This window comes from Centropristis striata, chromosome 16 (assembly GCF_030273125.1).
Source record: "Centropristis striata isolate RG_2023a ecotype Rhode Island chromosome 16, C.striata_1.0, whole genome shotgun sequence".
In the NCBI taxonomy this organism is placed as follows: domain Eukaryota; kingdom Metazoa; phylum Chordata; class Actinopteri; order Perciformes; family Serranidae; genus Centropristis; species Centropristis striata.
The window spans coordinates 31,722,036-31,743,817 of record NC_081532.1 but is presented as its reverse complement, the minus strand read 5'-3'; positions in this window follow the sequence as shown (position 1 = coordinate 31,743,817).

Genomic DNA, 21,782 nt, shown 5'->3' with positions numbered 1-21,782 from the left:
GTATAAGTGTGTGTTGACAAGGATTAAAAGACGATGCAGGGCATGGTGGTGGGTGAAGGGGGGTAGTGTGTGGTGGTGGTGGTGGGTGGATGTTATGTGAGGTGCTGTCGACAGCATGTGATCGTCTCAGGCTTGCAAAATAGCAAGAGCTTTATTTTCTTCCCTCTCAACTCCCTCTCTCTCTGTCGTCTCGAGCATCTTGGAAATACTCAGATCATATGCAAAGCTGTTTTATGCTAATGTGTGTGTACACACTTTGGTAGTATCGTTGGACCAGCATACACAAACCACATCACAGCCTTTCCTCTCCACCTGCCTCCCGCCTGTGGCTTCTTCTTTTCTTTTAGTTACCTCTCTCAGCTCTCAGCTACCGTAAAAAAAATATGGGCGATCGGAACACTAAAGAAAAACGCTCAACTTTTAGTTGGTCAGTTTGCACGTTTAGGGATTGGATAGGAATGCTAATTAGATAAACCTTTAGCCAAATAACCAGAAATGTGTATTTGCAGTTTTTTTTAAAAAGGAGATAAGTAATAGATAAAGTAGTTTCAGAGTAAAAGCATCAACCTAACTATGGAACTCAAAACTAAAACTGAACACCGGCCTCTGTCACAGATCAGCTCTGCACCCTCCAGCTCTTTCCTTCATCCCCTGTCTCCCAGTACGTTTCTACTTTACCTGCCAACTCCACTCACCTGTTCACTCAGCTGCTTCAGATCACCAATCAAGCCGGTATAAAGGTTCCTGCCTCACACGCATTCACTGCCAGATTCTTCTATGCATCCATGCCTGACTTTCCATTGTTTCTTTTTGGACTGCTGCCTGTTGCCGACCCTGCCTGTCTCTGACTCTCCTGCTTCATCAGTTCCCGGTAAACGCCTCAACCTTCTGTCCCAGACGGCACTGAGCGAGTCCACCTGCATGCTTTGTTCTGCTCACTCCTGGATCCCAATGTAAATGTATGAAATATATATCCTTTAACCTAATGTGTACGCTCCATGCTAAAGGCCTTAATAAACCGAGAGCGTCCGATGCACACAAGTAGATCCATTGTTTTAAATGGCTTTAAATGTAAGAAAAAAGAAAGTTATGAGATGCATCCCACTGCCATTGACAAACTGCTTTGATTTGGAGCGTCAAATTATGACCACAACGCACACACATGGCAGTTGCAAAAAAACGGACCAACAATAACTAAACAAGAACAGAATTAGTCAGCAAAATACATTACTTTCTCAGAGGACTATTCCTTTTTACTGTTTAAATGCTGCAACGTTTTATAAAATAGAGGAAGTACTCTAAACTTCTTAAGTAAATCTATTCATTAAAAATGATAAAACTGCTGCATTCAAATTTCTGTGATTTGTGTGTCTACACACACTGCTTGACCTTGTGCCTTCAAGAGCTTCAAAGTTGTATTTATCATCTGAATTTGGCAATAACAGTTTAATATTCAGAAAACCAAGACTTTATTTGAAATAAGGCTAAAACCCACTGTCCCAGACCCTGCCTTCTTTCCTTTAATTAAAGGCAGTGGAAGCGTGAGTGTCGCTGAATATGAGCTGAGTGCCATCTCTTCAAGCTTGTCATCATGCCTTATATTATCGTCTGAAAGTCAATAATCTATTTTAAATTTAACAGAACCCCAACATGCCTTAAAGTTAAGATGTTTACACAAATCCACATCTATCTAGAAAAAAACACCATCATTGCAACATCTGACTGATTTTGATTGAGCGCACAACATTTATCTAGGAGTACTTGCGGTGAGCACCAACAACCAGCACGAAGCACTGTGAGCAGTTCAGATGGGGTGTCTCTCTGAGCCATCACACTCTTTGGGAATGAGTCACAGCACACTGAAAATCTTAGAATCTTCTACCCGGCATGTAAATTAGAGTAACACATGGCCTTCAAAAATAATAAAATAAACAACTATAAAGAAGAAGTGTTGTATTTTATTGCTCAGAGTTTTTTTAAACAACATGTTGATAGCTGTTTGCATAATTTGTCTGGCAATAGAAAAAAAAGAGAAATGACCAGGTGAGCCATGAGAGATGAGCCCACTGATCAGAGGATCGGTGGTTTGATCCCTGATTAAGGCAGGCTATGTGTTAAAGTATCCTTGGGCAAGATACTGAACCCCAAATTGCTCCCAACTCTGCATTAATCGGTGTGTGAAGGAATTAGTGATGATGGCCACAAGTGTGCTCAATGAATACATTAAAATTAAGTTGTTTTGAGAGAGATTCTTGGGGTCCTGGAGACTGTTTTTAAAAAGAAAATGTTTCTAAATTTCAAAGTCATATACTTATGTGATCTGGACAGACTTGAATATGCTAAGCGGGACAAATACCTTTTGAGAGTGTTGTTAGTGGGATGTAAAAAGGCTCTGACCAGGAAATGGCTCAAGAAAGACAAACCAACAATAAATGATTGGATTGATGTAATCTACAATCTATATGTTATGGAGAGAATTACATTTAAACTAAGAAACCAAACTGATATTTTTGAAGAGAACTGGTCAAAATGGCTCAGCTATGTGTTAACTGTAAGACCTGATTTCATATAGATCGTAAAGAAAAGATCAAACCCTCTGTTAAGATTTTATTTTTAACTACCTCGCTATTTTCAAGCAGCATCTTTATATTTTTATGTATGATGTGCTTATGTCGACTCTGCTGTTTTACTTAATGCACAATCCTCCCCCTGTTATGTTATGTTTATGTTTATGTTATGTTGTATGTTCTTGTGCCCACTGGCACTTATGTGTATGTTACTAAGAAAAAACGAATAAAAAGTAAATTTAAAAAAATTAAGTTGTTTTTTTCTATGTAAATGTAATGTAAACAGGCAGCACAAGCTGTCAAACATACATGTAGTGGAGTGTCATGGAGAAGTTGATGTTATATGTGGCCAAAAAGTATAAAAACTTGAAAGATTTGCAATGTCATCATCCAGAAAGCTACATCAGGTCCTGTGGTGAAGTCTTTTAAAAGGGCTTTGGAAAATAACAAAATACAATGAAGTGTAAGTGTTAGAACAATCTGTTGTCTGTCTCTGTGGAAGTGGGTCACTATCTGTGGACGTAGGTCACTATCTATGCGTGCATAATTCACTATTTGTGTATGTAGCCTCTCTGTGCATATAGATTAATCATGCAAGCTGCTTTGCTATAATGCTCATGTGCTAATATTGTTGTTGAACTATCTGTAAACTAAATACATTTACTCCATCTGCTTAAACTTTCTCTGCCCTACTTAGAGTAAGATTCTATTATCACAAAAAGATATATTTTATATGGACATTGCAAAAACTGTCTCCTGTAATATCTCTACAGGTTGTTGGTGATTTGAAAGTTTGTTGCAGGTCGGGTCACAGACATGATGTGCTAGGCAGAGATAGCTGGCTTCTCTGCTTGGTGACATGACGTGTCCACATATTGTATAAACTGACACATCAGCGGATCGAAAGGAGGCTCCTTCTCAGAAGATCAACCTACATTTTTGAGTAAACTTCTGTTAGGTTATAAAAACGGGTTCAGGGAAAGTAGACTGGGAGCCTGATGCCTTCATGATCTGACCAGCCTGTGTTGTCAGGGACGTGTAGACTGAACCCAGAGACTCTGTAACTGCACGTTTCTTGACGTATTGTAATAAAATGAAGTTAAACTGAGAACTCAGACATCTCCTGCTCATCCTTCCTTAAATCCTTCCTTCCTTAAATTATCTGACTCCAACACAAAATCCTCACCTATTTATTTTTTTTATTTTTTAAAGATTATTTTTTTGGTACTTTTCATGCTTTTTATTGAAAGCCACCGGGACGCCCCATCCTCACCTATTTCTCCGCGCTGATCGTTCGATGGGGCGTCCCGGTGGCTCACGCTGGTAGAGCGCTTACCATTAAGGCTGAGTCCTTGCTGCGGCAGAGCCGGGTTCGAAGCTCTCTTGAGCTCCCTTTGCCGCAGGTCTTCACCTCTGTCACCCCCTTTCTATCTGTCACTTTCAATAAAAAGCATGAAAAGTACCAAAAAAATCATCTTTAAAAAATAAAAAAAAGAAATAGGTGAGGATTTTGTGCTTGAGTCAGATAATTTAATGTTAAAGGTGTCCTCAATATATTTCCCAACATAAGATGGACACTTGGTTCGGGGCAGCGTGAAGAAGAAACTGAGCCGAAATGTCCCTCTATGTCAGGGGTGTCAAACTCTGGCCCGCGGGCCAAATTTGGCCTGCAGTGTAATTTTATTTGGCCCACGAGGCAATACCAAATTATTATATTATTATTGTAAATTAATGACATTGATGTGTTTTTTATTTGAAATTTGATTTTGCATGTCTGCACTATTTAGTTATATATTGTATGTTTATAAGCGTTGCTGGTTCCATATTTAATGTTAAAGCAAAACATGTTTGGTATGTATTAAAAGGTTTATTTGTTCAATGTTGGCCCGCGATTTTATTCAAGTTTTAAATTTTGGCCCATTGTGTATTTGAGTTTGACACCCCTGCTCTATGTCCTAACCCTCACCTATGGTCATGACCTTTGGGTTGTGATCAAAGAATAAAATAAAACGGCCGACATGAGGTGTTTTGTGGGGTGGCTGGGCTCAGCCTTAGAGATAGGGTAAGGAGCTCTGAGTAGAGCCACTTCTCCTTCACATCCAAAGAGGCCAGCTGAGGTTGTTTGAGCATCTGGTAAAGATGCCTCCGTGGACGCCTCTCATTCAGAGGCCAGTTAAGCTGACAGTCTGCGAAGGTTTCCCTTGCTGGATATAAGAACCAAGTGTGGCTTTGGAGTCCAATATTTATATATAAACCTAGCAAGTTCTCTAATCACCTTCAACCTGCAGAGCACTAAGTCTTTAATGCCTGTTTCAGCAGGTCAGGTCAGTCCCAAAAAGAAAGGCCAGTTATCAACAAAACAAAATTCCATACTCTCTATAATAATGAGCCAGCCAATAGTTCAGTAAATAACACATCTCATTATCACCTCTCAGGGTAAATTAATCAATGCGACTCATCTTTCTTGCTAATTCAGAATTCCTGGGAAGTATTTTCTTCTTTTTTTTAAAAAATAAACTAACTTAAACAAAACAGGACAATAGCCCATATTTCTCAAAGTAGCAGCGTTTTATCCCAACTGTATCATTAATTTGTGTGTTTTTTCAGTTGGAGGGAGTTGAAGTGACCAGGCGTCTGGCAGTCCAGAGGCAGTGTTTAACACCATGTGAGGGTAACATCAAGGCCTTCAGCACTCCGTCTGTTGATCACTTGGCCAAATAAATTTCTTTTTTCCACTCTGTCTCCCTCACACCTCCCAGCAATGTGATAGTATCTTTTTTTTTTGTTTTTTTTTTGTAAATGAAAATTAATCTTTTTTTCAGACCTCGTGTTTTTCTTCCTAATTTCACCAATAATCTTTTAAAGAAACAGAACATATCAAAGAGTATTTAATTTACAACAAATGGCCTATGGATGAGCTGTTGTTATAGTTACAGCGTAGGAGGTTATGAGGATATAAATCCTTGGCAGTGACGGTTATAAACTTCATTCTAAAGGTAAATGGACTTATGAAGCTCTCATCAGCGAAGGCCTCTGGTGTTCAAACAGATTCAAGCACTTCCCTTTGGCTAGTAACATTCCTGCTGCATGTGCAAGTGAACACCACAGTGTACAAATGTACACACACACACACACACACACACACACACACACACAATTAAGATATGATATAATAAGCTCACATAAGAAACAATGCAAGCCAGAGAAGTTTTTCCCTCCTTGTTTTTACAGTTTGCAGAAGTGCAACAAACGTGCTGGGAAGCAGAATTCCTCTTTTCCAGTGTTTATTGGAAGAGGCTGTGAATGGCGGGCAGATGGGAGACTCACCACGAATGCTATTAAAAAATATTTAGAGGCCTACGAGCCAAGCTACCGCGTGCTCTCTTCCATTCATTCACTAAGGATGTGCCCATTATAACTGTAACATTTCCATGATGCATGGAAGTCATAGTTGCATTAGTACTATGATACTGCCTCCAAACAAAACACAGCCTCTAAATGCAGCACTTTACACAGTTCTAAACACACTTGTCCTTTTCTACACAAATTTTAGCACTTCTTTACCCAACTTCTTTTTTTCAATGAGACTGAGCATTGTTGTTGCTGTGTCCTGTCTTTATATCAAAATTAAAAAATCAAATCAAAAATCAGAATTACTTTATTTATCCCCGAGGGGAAATTCAGTTAGTCTGGTAGAATCTCTGTTAGAATGAGACAGCCTGATGGCTGTAGGAGAGAAGGATCTTTTGTATCTCTCCGTCCTGCAACAGAGAGAGAGGAGCCGTCCACTGCTGTCTTTGGTCCATAAAGGTTTTGTGTACACTGTAAAAAATGTTTGTAGAAATTACAGTAAAACACTGTCAAATTGCATCAGGAATGGGGCGTAAAATTAAAAATTGTGTATCACCGTAGTAGGCACTTTTAATTACCGTAAATCAAGGAATAGCACAATTTTTACTTTTACTGTCATGAACTGTAGAAAACGCACAGTTTTTCTGTAAAAATATAACATTTTCATGTAAAGTTAATGGAGATTTGCCATGATGTGTGAGTGAATGAAAAAAACGAGAATATTCAGTCTAAATTAGTTTTTGCTGATATTTAAATTTACAGTAGAAAACCCCCTCACTGTATTTTTTTACGGTGAAGTTCTGGCAACCACAGCTGCTGGTAATTAACCGTAAATTTAACAGATTATTTTTTACAGTGTAGTGGATGACAGTGCATCTCTCCACTACCTCCTCCTTATAGTCTTCATTTAAGAAGTTGAAGTCAAAAGGTTCATCTTCACCACCGTCCCTTGGAATCCAATATCCAGCTCAAGAGCACTTAGCAGAATGGCCCAGCTGTGGTCCAGTAAGTGCAAATGTCCTGCCTGTTTAGATTAGTGCTTATTTTTACTACTGCAACTAATTACAGCAACTAATAATCACTATAATTTCACAATAAAGGACTTATTTGATTTATTGTTTATTATTAATGTGCTCAGTAAATTGAGTTTATTTTTAAAGTTTTTAGAGGAAAGGTCTGGTGTTGCACCAAAACAATTTGAAATCAACTTGTGGAGACCATTACTAATATCCATATCACACTGAAGCTAATATGTGCAATACTTACTGGGCCATTTCAATCTGGGCGTGTTGATGCCATCTTTTGGCATGTGTAAACATATCGGTGATAGCTACACCTAAGCATTCAGTTTCAAAGGTAAGCAGTTAGTCTAAGGTCACAAGATAGTACAGTGTAACCACATTGTTACTGGTTTATTCTGACTTTATTTAATGTCTGAATAACTGGCTAATGAAGACAAAAATTTCATTTAAATGATCTTAAACACTTTTACTGGTAATGGGGTTTCTTGAATGGGCACTTCCTTCACTGTTGATGGGTACTACTGCTCAGAACGTTATCATCTGTGGTTATTTGTTATTATTTGCTATTATTAACTCAGCTTTATGCCAATGGAGCGTGTTTGCACTGAGATGAGTAGATGATTAGATAATAACTGAGTCAGTACTCTTTGTCAGGCATCGTTGGAGAAAAAAAAGAAAAAATGAAGCCCCATATTTCATACAAAGCCATTTGAAAAAAAAATATTTTTTCATATTCATTTAAATGTGTGTTGAGTATGAGACTTTGTGCTCAACATGTGTCTTACCTCTTTGCTTAGCCAGTGCTCCAACCCCCAATACTTGGGATGTGACACTGGATGAAGTGCCCATTAAGCCTTAGGTGTGTGTGTGTGTGTGTGTGTGTGTGTGTGTATGTGTGTGTTGGTTTTGGCCTCAGAGGCCTATGCTCCGCATCCTGCCGGGCTCCATGCATCATTGTGAGAGGTTGGCCATCGGGTGATGAAGCGTCCAGTCAGCTCCTCCTGGGGCTTTGCCTGAGCCCCTCCCTTCATCCAAATGACACACACACTCACAGTCGGACATAAGGGATTGTCCAAAAAGCAGCAGGGTGGTGGAGAGAAACTCTACTGCTTAAGGTGTGTGCATAGACATCCACAAACACACTACAAACTCATCAAAGCTCCTGATGAAGGACAACTCTCAAAGTCACAGCGTAGAGGTTGAATGGACAGAATGGGAAAACACCATCTGTAAAAGCCATAAAAAGGAAATTGAATTGTGTCAGATCAACACAGTGTCTAAAGTTGTTGGTTTCAGGTTTCACCATTTAACCCATATGGATCTTTTTAGAACACTTCTAAATACACTACCGGTCAAAAGTTTTAGAACACCCCAATTTTTCCAGTTTTTTATTGAAATTCAAGCAGTTCAAGTCAAATGAACAGCTTGAAAGGGTACAAAGGTAAGAGGTGAACTGCCAGAGGTAAATAAAAAAAAGGTAAGCTTAACCAAAACTGAAAAATAATGTACATTTCAGAATTATACAAGTAGGCCTTTTTCAGGGAACAAGAAGTAGATTAACAACTTAACTCTATGGAGTCTTGGGCTATTTTGTCCATTTTTGAATTATTTTCATGTCTTTGTAAGTCTTTTTGTGTCTTCTTTGGTCATTTTGTGTCTTTTTTAAGTCATTTTGTGTCTTTTGGTGTCTTTTTTTGGTCATTTTGTGTCTTTTTTTTGTCATTTTGTGTCTTTTTTTAGTCCTTTAGTCCAACATAAAATGTGATTTTGAATCTTTTTTTACTTTCAAAACACTATCATGCTCAATAAAGAATCTTAAATGTTGCAAATGTGCATTAATTTTAGAGTACACTGAGACATTAAACTGCATCATTTTCAATTAAATTCTGGAAAAGTTGGTGTGTTCTAAAACTTTTGACCAGTAGTTTATATCAGATCACACACAAAGCGGCATGTGACATGGATTATCACATATTTATTCTACATATTATCTTACATGTGAAAGTAAATGATCTACAATTCAAATCTTCAATGGAAGGATCACTCACCTGCTGGTAGTGGACTATTACTCGAGGTACAATGAAACTGCAAACCTCATCCTCACAAAGTCCACTGACTTACAGTTCCTGAGATATTAGTGACTGACAATTTCCCACAATTCTCAGGTAGCGCCTTCTCAACCTTTACTGTGACATGTGGATCTCAACACGTGTCCAGCAGTACAACAAGCGTCTCCATCCATCTCTTACACCCAACAGTACCGACATCCTTGTTAATGCCCTGGCTACCTCCCGTATAGACTTCTGCAACTCCCTCCTTTCAGGACTACCTCTCAAGCTTCTCCATAAACTCCAACTGGTCCAGAACTCAGCTCCCCGGATCATCACCAGAACCCCCTCCATAAATCACATCACCCCCTCCTTCAACAACTGCACTGGCTAGCTGTTAAATACAAGATACTTCTTCTCACTTTCATTATTTTTAGATACTTTTGGCCATTTTCAAGGCTTTATTGATAGTGAGAGACAGAGTGAATGAATGAATGAATTTTATACACAAACAGGCTTAGCATAATTGGCATAATATTTCACCCGGCTGTCCGTGAAGAGACCTGGGTAGGCAAGATGTTTTAGTAAGATTAAAATGTCTTGTCATATTATTAAAATAGCATAGCTTTTTTGATATTATAAAACAGCGTTCAGTGGTTGGTTGTTTAAAATTGTTATGTTATAAAATAGCAGATTTAGCTTTTTGATATTATAAAAACAGTGTTGTTTTAAAATGTTTTTGTGTAATTGTCCCATTTTTCAGTGACTTTATATGTTAGAGGAGTTCATTCCATTCTTTTGTAGCTATATTGCGGTTTGCGTAGAGAAGCAGCTAAGGCAGGTTAGGTTGGAGGCTGGTGTCATGATAAATCGTGCTGGTGCAAGCAAGCTTGTTGCATCAGCAGGGGGAGACATGCGGGAAAGGGCTCCGAGTCAGACTCCAACCCGGGCCGCCCGCTCACGAAGACAATGCCTCTATGGTATGTACTCTACCAGGTGTGCCACGCCCTTCTTCCACTTTCAAAACTCTTCATCACCTCGCACCTCCATACCTTTCTAATCTCCTTCACCCCTACACACCCACCAGGACCCTCCGATCCTCCTCCTCCATGCTCCTCACTACTCCTCCTGCCTGCCTTTCTTCAATTGGGTCCAGAGCTTTTCGCCGGGCAGCCCCTTGTCTCTGGACCTCTCTCCCACAAACCATCCGCGACATTACCTCTCTCCTTCAAATCACAGCTCAGAACTCACTTGCGCAGATTAGCCTTTTCTGTTTGACCTGCCATCCTCACTTCTGCTCTGTTTGTTGTTTTTATGTAACTGATTGTGTTCTTGTTTTTATCTAATGTTTTTGCTGTGTTTGTAAGGTGCCCATAAATAAAATGTATTATTATTACTAATATTATTATTATTAAGATGTCGACAAATCAATGGAGAAGCTGAACACGCAATAACCTCTTCAAAGTGCGATCCTTATCTTGCCGTGCTACTATACCAACCCTCCCATCCCTGCACACTGTAAAAAATGTCTGTAGATTTTACGGTGAAAAACTGCTAAACCATGACAGTAAAAGACTGTAAAATGATAAATGGGTTAATTCAGTTTCAGTAACAATCAAACACTGTAAATGTATATATCAGCCAGAGCAGTATTTTTACAAGTTTTAAATAAAAAAAAAAAAACATTACTCTATTACTGTAACATACTGGCACCGTGTTTGGAACAAAAAGCATCACTGTAATTTTTGTATTTATTTTTTGTAAAAATACTTTTTCTCACTGTTAAATGTACTAAACACCATATCTCTAACAGAAATATACTGTAATATTTAATGGTAAAATCTTTAATTTATGCGGCATTTATAAAGTATTTTCTTGTCAATTATATGTCAAATCTTTTGATGGAAAAACCTTTTATTCATACGGTAAAAAATGGAATAAATGCAATCTTAAACATGAAATGTCAATATCTTTTTACCGTAATATCAGAAAAAAGTTGCACCGTATTTATTACGGTAACGTTCTGGCAACCGCAGCTGCCAGTTTTTTTTACCGTAAAAACAACAGGGTTTTTTTTTTTTTGAGTGCAGCACCCGTCTGTCCCTGACAATCAACTAAATGGAAAAGAAGAGAAGGAGTGCTGATCAGAAGCTCTTCAATAAGTGTCACCGGGTGCAGGACCTCAGCAGCCTCCCAGCTGGAAAGCAAGTGTGGCTGACTGATGCAAAGGTCACAGGGACTGTGGTGGGTGAACACTCAGCACCCAGATCCTACATGGTGGATGTGCCCCATGGGACTGATCGTTGAAACCGCTGTCACCTAACCCCTATGGATGGACTTGAGAGCAACAGAAACACACAGGACATTCCTGTGTCGCCACCAACACCTAGTCCAAAAGACCTTATACACTCCAGGATCTGCGAGGCCAGTGGTGAAACCACTCAGATTGACCTTGTAAACAAAAGTGACAGTAAGCATAATAAACTGAAAAAATAATAATACCTCGAATGGACTTTGTGTGAAAAGAAAAAAAACATTGTGGAGAAAAAAAAAAGAATTGTAACATGTTCAGTGTGATTTGAAAATGCATAGAGACTTTGTGTTTAGAAAGTGAATATATTGATTATTTACAGGGAAAACAGCCATTTATGTTTATGGCCTAGAGCAGGGGTCGGCAACCTTTATTGACCAAAGAGCCACTGTTGGCCGAAAAAAGAAAAAAAAGTTGAAATAGCCAGCAAACCAGATTATAAGCTTTACAATGACGATAAAGTCTAAATTAGCCTACCACCATTACTAATAGATCATAATGAGCATTTATTGATATGATTTTGTCAGGAGGCAACAAGGATCCAGTGGAAATGAAAGGCTGGACAGAAATAAACAAGAAATATCTCACAAGATTTGGAATCGAAAGCTAGCCTCCCTAGACTTCAAAACCAGACTTGAAGTTCGCCAAATTTTTGAGGTTAAAAAGCAGGGCCTTAGACTTTTGTAAGTTATGCATATAAGTTGACTAAAAAGTAAAAAAAAAAAAATGTTTTAATGCTATATATAAGCTGCATATTTATTAAATTAAAGAACAAAAACTACTTTGGGTTTACAGGGCCTACACCAATGTTAAAAAAAAGAAAAAAAAGAAGAAGAAATATATGTTCCATTTTTCGTATAAATGTTTTGGTCACAGCCACAGGGAGTCACTGTAGATGGCCTAAAGAGCCACATGTGGCTCTGGAGCCACAAGTTGCCGATACCCCTGGCCTGGAGTGAACAAAAGTAACTATTATGTGGTTATATTACTGAATAGGGAAAAAGTATTTAACAAAAAAAAAACATAAACAGGAAGTGTTGAGTTGAATTTTTTTTTGTCATCCCTGTGGCATCTTCAATAGAGATAGATACTGAACAATTTGCAGCTCCATTGCAGCAACATGCATATTTGAAACACTGTCTAGAGATGGATGTAAAGTACAACTTGACCGGTTTGTGGAGGCATACAGCTGCAGTTATTCTAGTTCTACTTTTGCAGCACAAAGAAAGCTCCACTCTGTATTGTAACATTGTGAGTGCATGCATAATGGCAAATGGGGACTGAAAAATCATTGCGGAAACATAAGGCGTAAAGATGGGCCTGGTTATATGGAGGTGGCTGCTGCTGACCTTCTGGTTTATTAAAGCAAAGTTTCACTGCTGTGTCTTGAATCAATTAAAAACACATTTGATCTTGCTAGACCACCCCCACCCTTCACACATCCCTCATCTGCTGTCCTTCCTTTTCAATGAAATACTGCACTCACACATCCACATATTGGTTTTCGTGTATGTGGACAATGGAGCTGTGTTTGTTGCCAACCATCTATTGACCATGCAGTGAGTGTTTGGCTTCAAAGTCTCCAAAAGGATTGAGAAACAGACAGCTGATCTGACCAACCGTTGACTGAAACACAGAAAACAGATTTTCAGTTCAGCTACTCAAGATGAATATAAAGGTGATTAGCTGCTAGACTTTTTGACATAATGATGATTTTGGGCTGTCTGTCAACACCAAGAGCAAGATATTTACATATACTAGTATTTTCTTCAGACTATTAGATTTAAACATGTACACATTACAGCCTGTTCTCCCCTCAAAAACGTCAATATAGGTTGTGTGTACAGGCAGCGAAAAACAAGCCTTCGTATTTCAACATTCACTGTAAGCTGTCCGCCACCATCTTGCTGACGTAGCAGTGATTGACAGCCAAGCAAAATTAAAAAGGCGCATTCCCGCGTTCCGTTGGGGTGGTGGATGGATCGAAGATGGCGGACTTTCACCAAGGAGATCTGGGTCAGCGTCCCACGTGAAAATAACAGTAAGTTACGATGTTTACACAAGTTATGATGTTTACATAAGTTACGATGTTTACATAAGTTACGATGTTTACGTAAATTACGATGTTTACATAAGTTACGATGTTTACGTAAGTTATGATGTTTACGTAAGTTACGATGTTTACGTAAGTTACGATGTTTACGTAAGTTACAATATTTATGTAAGTTACAATATTTACGTAAGTTACGTGAATCACGATTTTGAAGGCAACTTACATTTATATGCAAATTGTGGCAGTCAACACTTGTAACTACTTCACTTCTGCCATTTAAGTATATTTATTTACTTTTATAAGGCCTTACCAGGAAGTTTTTTGCCCTAAACCTAGGTCAGTGGTTTTATAACATAAATCCAAACAAACTCCAGTCTTTTTTTCAACCGCCGACCGCACGTGTGCTAATTTTAAAAACCATCTTTGTACCATGAGTTGCGATACGAACATATGTGCTGTAATTTGTCCTATACTAAGCTGACTTGTCTAATGACTTGACTTGTCTTTTTCCTTTCCCATGAAAACTGAAATACAACCTGTTACCAGATCATGCATTAACTGCTTATACTACATATACATTTTCAACGGAATTCTACCACACTGACACACGCCCTCTTCTGCCTTTTATGTTGGAGAACACGTTGTACATTATGCTGTACTATCATCTAGTCTTCTAACCATATCTCAAGGTGAACATGTTTATACCTGTTCTGAATGGTAAGTCATTTGTGTGTGAATATTTTTGGCCAGTCTCTTCAAATACAGTTACAGTATTAAGCTCCATTAAACATACAAAAAAATAATGTAATCAGTTTTATCATGTCAGACAAATTACAAATTTTGTCAGACACAGCCCTGGCATCCTGAAAGGTCATCCAGATACTGTTAGACAATCTTTAAATCCCATCATGTGAAGCATACTGAGGCCTTTCAAGCGGGTTACAAGCTTTACAGCCTTCAGAGACCACCAGTAAGGCTTTGGCATTTTGGTGATGTCATATGTTGCATGCCTTTGAGTCAGATTTGGTCCTTTACATTATATCCAGTTCCTTTTGGACGTCTTCAGACACTCACTGCCTTGCTTGGAGATAAGGTCTCTCCAACTCCCCCTCTCAGTTATGATGAAAAAAAAGCATTGTACCTTGTGTGTCATGTGCATCCCTTAAGGTCTCCTTCCAGTCAGACAAGTCCTCCAACAGAAAGACATAAAACCTCGTCAGTTGGACATCATTTCTTGACAAACTTCTCATTCTTTTATGCGTAGCAAGGCCCATTTCCATCTGTTCGTTACTTTCTGGATCTTGAACCTTACAAGTAAATTATCTAATCTGCCAGAAAGGGGAAACAAACTTAAAATTGTACAAAAATCTGAAATAAAAAGGAAATCTATGCTTATAGATACCAGTGAAATCTGAGCAGGATGCTTCAATTTGTCAGTCCTACTGCCATCTAACTGTCACACATCCATCTCTCTGTCCTGTATGCCACATATCAGATCAGCTGCTGGTGGAGGAGAGGAGAGAGGGCCACTTGGCGGCCAGGGATCATTTTTTTTGTGGGTTGACTGGGTGGGCTGGAGTGAGGACGGGTGACATTTTGTCATCTGCTTAATGCTGAGGTCCCTTTGGGGGGCTAATGAGCGCCATCATTTTTAGTGATCAATAAATCATGCCTTATTGATTTCTTGCCTCTCCCCCCTCTAAGCTGGCTTCTGTTCTCTGAAAGTCAGAGAACAGGAGGGGAGGGAAGAGAGAGATTGTGGGAGGGAGGGAGGGAGGGAGGAAGAGAGAGAGAGAGAGAGAGAGAGAGACAGGTGCAGGGAGAGAGAGAGGGAGAATGGTTTGAGAGGTGTTTTAGGGAGGGATGGATAGATGAAGGACATGGATGAAAGAAAAGTTGATAACTGAGGGATGAGAGGGATGAATAGAGAGACGAAAGATGATTAATAAACAGAATGAGGGTACTGGGGTTGAGGGGAAAAGAGAGGAATAAAGTGGTGGATATACTGCACTGCTGACCAGCAATGATTAAACCATGTTGTTGTAGCCAATGTTACACAATAATTGACTGCAACTGTATATTCATTTAGCTAGTGGACTACAAACATTTGAAACTTTTTGTATTTTAAGTCAAACCAAAGTAAGCCATTACAGTGAATGTATCAGCAAACATTGGCATTATATTTTATGCACTGTGCAATTTCTTGTTGGTGACTGTATTGACATTTCAACTAGCCTACTATTTGTAGACAACTCAAAATACGTGGTTACATATTGGGAGAGACTGTAGATCAATCTGACTTGGTCCTGATTCTTTACTTTGCACTTTGCATTACTTGGTCCTATAGGTTGAGTATAGACACTAGGGATGGGAATAATTAATCGATGATCGATTAATGGTCGTTAAGAATTTGGTCGATCATGTGGAGTTTTTAATGTATCTGTTATTTTTAATTGTATCTATGACTGTGTATCAGTACCATTGACTCTATAAATCAGTACTCACTGAACTGAAACACGGCCGAGCGTTCAGTTCTGCGGCTGTACGTCAATAAGCCAATGAGCTGAGAATTAAATTGGATAAAGCTACACTTTGCAAACAGAAAGTTGCAATAACAATTATAAAACACACAGAAATACTGTGAGATAAGAGTAATAAGAGTATTAATTTGAGAAAAACTAACTGTATCAGACCTTGCTAGCATGAATTACTAAGTTTAATTTTATCCAAAACGTATTTAAACACAAAACAAATTTGAATAAGAAGATTTCTGTGAAATATATATATCTTTGCGCATGTATGCATGCAATTGATCGTTAACGTTATAGATAATTGGCAGGAACATGGGACAGCAGCGACTTAAAAAACTGGTGTAGGCTAGCTGCTACTTAGTGACAGGCATCTGCACGGCCTCCGATTGGGAACCAGGGACAGGTGTCATCCAGTCAGCCAATGGGAATGGGATTGGTGTCCACAGGGGCAATTGACTTAGAGTCCAGTTTGGAAGCTAGCAGGCTGCAAGCTAACTGACTGGGAAGGTGGCTAAAAGCTAGCAGGCTGTAACAAAGACAGAAACAGGGGTTAGCAAATAGCTTCCACTTGTTAAATGCCTCCATCTGGGCAAACTCAAGATCAGTCTTCTATGGCGAGGGCCTCCAGAAAGCCTGGTCGTGTCCAAAAAGGACTTCCTTAGTCATCCTGAAGTCAGTCCAAGAGACGGGCAGGTTGGGTGAATGTGTGTCAGGTGTGTGTCCATTGGCTAATACTGGCCAGGTTTTAGGGGAAAACAAGCAAGGCAGGCCAGACTTCCTAGCTTGAAGGAGAGGAGGAGCAAGTCATTCGAGTGGCAGGCAGGCATACTAACAGACAAGCAGGCAGAGAATCAAACAGGCAAGCTAAACTGGTTTGCTAAATGGTTGCAATAGACAAACTCAGGTTCAACAATCTAGGGGAGAGAGCAGGGTTTGTGTAATGTGCAATGAAAGAAGAGTTGGGCAAGCAGACAATACCGAAACACACCAAACACTCCTCACAACTCACAAAAAATTGCAAGTTTCATGGAGATATCAGCTGGTTTACAGGAGGATGGGTGTCATTATATTTTCTACCTCCAAAGTGAGGCATGACAGAAGAGGTTCCAGAGCCACTGGATTAAGGTTTTTGAAAAAAGATTAATGGCGAGCTTAAAATGGGAACATTCCTCATATCTTAATTATGCTCTTTTCAGATATCTGCGTCATCACATTAACATAATAAGAGTGTAGTCTTTATATTGCTGTGCACTACTCACTTTAATAAGGATTGGATTACTACATGTAAACAAAGCCAATGATCATTTCACCCAAAGGTCATGAGGCCTGTTAGACAGGATGAAATGTAATACTTATGCAGAGTTTGAAAGTCCACATGTTATAAATAAGTTACCCACCCCACACGTAGGTGCATCTTCAGAGTCTTTAGATAGCGCTCTAGCCACCACATTATGAAATGGTGTTTAAGACATGTTGCTGATTCTTATCTCAGTAGGAAACAGCTATGTTCAGCTGTGGTTTTGTTGTCAGCTAAACTTGAGGAAGTGAGGAGGTATTTTACAAAGACAGTTCTATAAGTTGGTAAACTGGCTATTTTTAAGAACATTAAACATCCAGTGCCAACACCTATTAAATGTGAGAAACCTTTCAAAGAAAATCTATAAAATACACTAGCTGTGGACGTCTTGGAAGACATAAATCAAGCCAAAACTTTATTACAGTATAATTTTAAGTATCCATGCATGTTAACCATTGTTAGGACAGGAGAGAACAGGCATCAAGCCTTTAGCCAGCTGCTCCAAGAAGATTTTTGATTTGCCTTGAGCTCACAATGGCTAGCCTAATGACTGGAGGAGAGATTTCAGCTACTCAGAGCCTCTTAGTGGTAATGGAACAATAAGGAGCAGGAGATACTGGGATATTACCAAAGGAAATTAACCCTGTATGCCAAGGGAGCACATTGACCCTGGCCCCCATCTCTGGCCCTGAAATCAGTGGTAAATTGACTGCTTTTTATAGAAAGTCAAAGAGGGGGGAATTAGCTTGGAACACTGTATCTGCATCTATCTTAGAGACACATCCCTGCTGCTGGATGACTAACTCTTCTTTCCATAATCTCAGCATCAGGAATACAAAAAAATGATTGGTATATGACATTAAATTATAATGCATTTTAGAAATACACTGAAGACTCATCAGTCGCTTCTATGAGTACACTGGTTGAAAGCATCCAGAAAATACTCCATAAATAGGTGTATTTCCCTGAACAATAATACACATTCATTATGTATCAAAATCATGTCACTAGTGTATGCTGGTTAAAAAAAAACAACACCTTTGTGACATCATTTTGACACAGCGTGACAATCAGCAATCACCAGGATTACAAAATAAAAAAGGAAATGCAAAAACAACATACCACATACAGGGTAAGTTGACGGACATGACAGTGCCGTGTGTCTGGGTCCCATGATGAAAGTCAGCAATGAGTTCGGGTCCATTATGTGGGAGGCTGAGACCAAAGACCTCTCTTCATGGCATGTCCATAGTGACGAAAGTTCAAACGTTTATAGAACTGTATAGGCTGATGGGGCAGGACCTCCAGGTGAGCAACTCAAATACATACACTGATTGGAGCCTGGTAAGATGGATTTGTGATTTTTTTCCATGATCCTGTGTTTCTCGCATGATCTTAACATGATGTGAGAATCCGGCTGCCAGGCAAAGTAATCGAAAGTAATGCGAAGTGTTTCACATAAAACATGAGCAGGTCTGTAAACTGTAAAGAATGTTTACATGTAAAGTTGCGAAACAGAAATGTGCCCTTTTTGTCTTTTTTACATTTGACAACTGGTTATTCAATTTTCAAAACATCAGATACTAAGTTCATTCTTAAAGTTTTGGGGAAAATGCTCATTCTTATGGAAGGATTGTTGACCTCATGTCACTGTGTTAGGGACTTCAGTCAGAATGTGGTAACTTCGAAAAAACATTTGGGCTATCTAACTTAGAAATAAAGTGAATAAGTGTATTTACCAAACTGTGAAACAGCAGCATACCTGCAAGTGATGTACACCTATAAAATGCATGTGGTCTAGAAGGCCGGTCTCCTCTCACAAACGAGAATATAGATAAATAATAAGTTACCCACCCCACATGTAGGTGCATCTGTAGATAACACTCCAGCCACCAGATTATGCAATGGTGTTGCTGATACTCATCTCAGTAGGAAACAGTTAAATGCAGCTGTGGTGGAGTTTCGTTCTGTCAGCTAAACTTAAAGAAGTCAGCAGCTTTTCTACACTACAGCTACTCTGAGTCTCTTGGCAGTAATGGAGACAAGTCTCTCATAAACAACAATATAGGGCGTTTGTACAGGCAGCAAAATACGACTCATATTTATTTTAGACTTTCCTCCACAGCCATCTTGCTGACGTAGTAGTAATGATTGACAGTGATAATGCAGAGTTTAAATGGCGGATGTCACACTCGGGGAAGGAGGGAGGGAAGACGAATGGGTCGAGACATGTCCTGTGTGAAAACAAAGAAATTATTTTTAACCAATTTACACTTTTTACATAACTTCTATGGGTCACGTCAAACTCGTAACAACTTTATGTATATTTATTTACTGTTTAAACTGCCTTTTATAAAGCCTTACCAGGATTTTTTTGTCCTAAACCTAGGTCAGTGGTTTTGTAGCCTAAATTCACAGAAACCGCAGCCTCTTTTACCACTGCGAATTGTACGTGATATATAACGGTGTGTGTTCTATTTTTGGAACGTTCCGCTATGTACCGTGAAACCGTGAAGCTCGGAGAGATCTTGTTGGGTCTAGACAGGTGGGAAACACTATCATACACTAATTCTAAATTTGATGGATTCTGTTGTAATTTACATGTTTGGGTTAGGGTTACCCTAACCCTAAAACTAACCATGGATTTTAACCCTAATCTCTAACCCCAAACCCTGACCATGAACCCTAATCCTAAACTATAACCCTAAACCCTAACCTCTAACCCCTTACCCCAACACGCCTAACCAGAATTTTTTTTGTCTTAAACCTAGGTCAGTGGTTTTGTAGCCTTAGTTGGGATGCTGTGAAAAATGACACCATCATAAACTAATTCTGAATTTGATTAATTATGTTGTTATTTACATATTTTAAAACACATTCCAATTGTTTTGGCATCATACTCTTACTTCCAAGGAATAGGAGCATACACCACACACACAACCACATGCGTTCACTCTCTCTCTCTCTCTCTCTCTCTCACACACACACACACACACACATACACATACACACACACACAGCATTAATTAATTAATTAATTAATTCTCAACTGTCTCACAATGCTAATCTACAGAGTGATCTACAAAAAAGCGTATTCAACAACATTGAGTGAAAAGCCATAATTTAACACAAAAACAAGACCATAAGAGAGAAAAGCTCAGTTCAGTAAAATAAGCTTCTACTTGTGTGGTTGGAACAGGACCAGAATATATTGTCGTTCACAGCCATATGCTTTGTCTTACCTTCTGCACAAATTAATGCAACGCTGAATGGATATCAATTAATAACTAATATTTTAGCTGCTTTGCTTGGATACAGACAGTAGAATTTGTATAATGGAGTTCTTCAACTTTTAATTGGTTGTGAAAATTATATGCCATTCTTCCTGGCACACATTTTAGGTAGAGCAGCAGTACATCAAAAATGCATGCCAATTAAAACCTTTATTTGTGGTTGAAAATTATCAATGACATCCAGGGAGTAATAGTATATTTCTTTAAAGTGAATTTTCTATGCTTCAATACATTTTTACATGTCAGGATCCTGACAGCCACAAGGCCAATGGAAATACCTTGGTTCTAAATCTGTCCATGTATATCCAATAAAACTGCCCAAATAATACCATTTACACCTTCACCATTAATGTGCGAGCTCAGTTTTGGTTAAAACAAATATGTTAGCGAAGAGTTTACAATTTACACATTTAGCAGACAAAGACTAACATCAACATTCATTTAGAGTTTCGTTGGAGGAATGTAAGTTCTATATAGTGTGTTGGGTCCCCAACAATCCTTAGAAAAATATCTACGATGTCCCTTTAGCTGCTGAATGCTCCACTATGTTCACCAGCTAGTCCCTAACAGTGTCTGTCTGCTGTGTGGTGCAGGACCCTTTTTCACTGAACACAGGTGCTTGATACCAGCTGCAACACTGTGGCTGGTGTTGTTTTAACATTGTGAGCCTGTCAGTGTGGTGTGTTTCAGCGTGATGCGTGGGATTGTAGCAGAAGCTGCCCCAGAAGCAGTTTTGAGCATTGCGCCAGATGTTTATAACAAAATCTAACTATAGACTAGCACCCCAACTGTACAAGATGGGGTCTCAAAACTTTACAGGTGTGTACTTGAGATCGAAACAAGGGCCAAGTTCGCAAATGGGTGTGGCTCAAGCAAGGACAAAGGAATTCGGTGGGTAGGAATTACAGAAGGGGCCATTGTCCCCTCTACTTTATGACCCTGGCCTGACTTTTGTTGCAGCTGGCGTCCTCCTGCAGGATGGCCTCTAGTTACTGTGCGACATGTCACTGAGCGACATGTCACTGATGAGGGCAAAACTGCTTGGAAACCAAAATAGTGAGGATTTTTCTTAAACACTATAGACCTGAGAGGAACTGCAGAGACAGGTAATACCTCTACCTGTGGGTTCAATAAAGGGGACCGTAGGGTGTGATTGTCCTCCAGAACCCCAAATTCAGGAGGCACAATGTGGATTCTGTCCTAGTCTTGGAACAGCGGACCAGCTTTTCACCCTTGCAAGACTCCTGAGGAACCTGGTCTCACAGAAATCCGTGAAATAGCCACGGATTTCGCTTAACTCAAAATCCGT